This window comes from Ptychodera flava, chromosome 16 (genome assembly GCF_041260155.1).
Source record: "Ptychodera flava strain L36383 chromosome 16, AS_Pfla_20210202, whole genome shotgun sequence".
Lineage (NCBI taxonomy): Eukaryota > Metazoa > Hemichordata > Enteropneusta > Ptychoderidae > Ptychodera > Ptychodera flava.
Window position 1 is genome coordinate 40,440,114 of NC_091943.1, and position 1,934 is coordinate 40,442,047.

Below are 1,934 nucleotides of genomic sequence, written 5' to 3' on the forward strand. Positions count from 1 at the left end.
TATCTTGAAGTCTGTTTCTATATATAGGAAAATGAGAGCAACTTTACACATCGTTTTCTACCTTTGATAGTGATGCGGTATATTGATTCGATCAATGTGGTTTACTGATATGGAGAAACATGGCGAGACACCGGTGAATCGATAGTGCTTTGACCCTGGTCATGTGATCTGGGTCCCCGGGAAAGAACCGATTATGTGTTGGAGCTATTTATCCCACATGTTAATTTGATAGTAGCGATTGTTCATCAACTAGAGATGCTAGTATGGATATGTTGTGGTCTGAACTTTGAGTGGTTTGTTGGTCTGACCGTTCGTGTTTATTTTATCCTCGTGCTTGATTTGTGCCTGAACGAGGATGTCTCTTAAGTTTTTATTCCTTTGTATGCTATGATAGGTTTTTCTGGAAAAACTTTGACCAGTGTTTGATCGGCTTCTATTATTTTCCAATTTTTTGTTAGACATTGTTTGATTTGCCTGGTTTTGATGAATGGACTGAAGGTCGTTGTGTAAACCAGTTTTGTTCTTATGTCATATTCCTCTTATCTTTATCGGTGAGGTATCGTCGATGGTTGGTGAGATTAACATCTTTCTTTATACGAGAATATATCTTTTTTTTCTATAATCTTGTTGTTGAAGTTTGCGTGTGAGAAAGTTGACCTTTTCAATGAAGTCCATGTCGTTGTTGCATGTGCAAGCATATCAGAGAAGTTCACCTTTAATGAAGCCTTTGAAAGTGCCGCTCGGTGACACGAATTTCTCAATAAATATTGGAACGTGTCGGTTGGTTTGTGTTGGTTAAATTAAAAAGAAAATTAATAAGTTCTGAATTCAATATACTGCAAAGACAACAGCTTTATTCTAAATAAACCTGAAGTTTGATCAATACTTAAGCCTCAGAGACTTGACTGCAACAAACTGAGACAAATCAGACACGAAAATTACGTCAAAAAAGTTAAAAGTGAACAACCATGAGGTCACATGCACAAGTTTTTCTATGGGAAGCCCCGGCTGGAAGCTTCGAAGCCATCCTCGGACTGTGATGACCCTGAAAAAAAAAGACGAAAATAATTAAAAACAACTGTGACACGAATTTTACGTATTACAACCTAAAAGTGTCACTTTATGATAGTTTGTAAAGTAACATTTGACCTAAAAATACGCACATTTTGGGATTTATTTCACTATGAGCGTATGCGAGTACACAGTGTACGTGTAAACGTACAGTACACTAATGTTGATTTGGCGCCATATTGGATTTTAGCGGCAAAACACAGCGGCGAACTTTGCCGCCCAACATCAAATTCCTGGCATGAACAGACAAAATTCTGCGGTAAAAGCTAATTTATAGTATAATTCCACGAACTATGCTTGATTTTGGGCCATAATTTCATGCTACCGTAGTTGGTACAGCAACACAAGTCCGCGCTCGACATATAACATCGTACTATGAAAAATCGCTGAAATCGCAAAATTCACTTTAATTTTTCAAACAGAGCCCCGAAAAGTCACTTACCTTCTCAGAAAATCCAATTGAAGAGATGAAGTTGGTCTCCAATGATAATTATCGGCGAAAAAATGAGGATTTGGGAGCGACTGAAAAACTGTGTTAGCCAGCCAACGGTCACAGTGTAGACTGAGTTGCTGAGTGCCGTTCGAAAGGAAATGGCATTTGCATATGCAAATTGCACCCCTAGCTTTCAGACTGCTAGCTGTTCAGTGCACTCACAATCACATCGATTGTGAACCTGTCAACTAGCGGCCGAGTGAAAGTACAACCTTACTGAACCTGTATGTACACACCTATTTGATTTACAGGGGACTGTCTACTGATTCTACAATATTTATATTTCATAAAATTGAGTTTTCATTCACAATGTATCACATCCGAATCAATGAATGAGCCGGACGGGGCGAGGGTTTGTAGAGCGACAGTG

At 38.7% G+C, this 1,934-nt stretch overlaps 1 long non-coding RNA gene across 1 annotated transcript; it reads right to left on the reverse strand.

Annotated features, from left to right (window-relative positions):
• Positions 1 to 834: 834 nt before the first annotated feature.
• Positions 835 to 1,653, reverse strand: LOC139114835 (uncharacterized). Its single transcript, XR_011547960.1, has 2 exons — positions 1,514 to 1,653; positions 835 to 1,045 (listed from the first exon to the last, which is right to left on the reverse strand). It is a non-coding gene; the product is annotated as an uncharacterized lncRNA (long non-coding RNA).
• Positions 1,654 to 1,934: the final 281 nt, after the last annotated feature.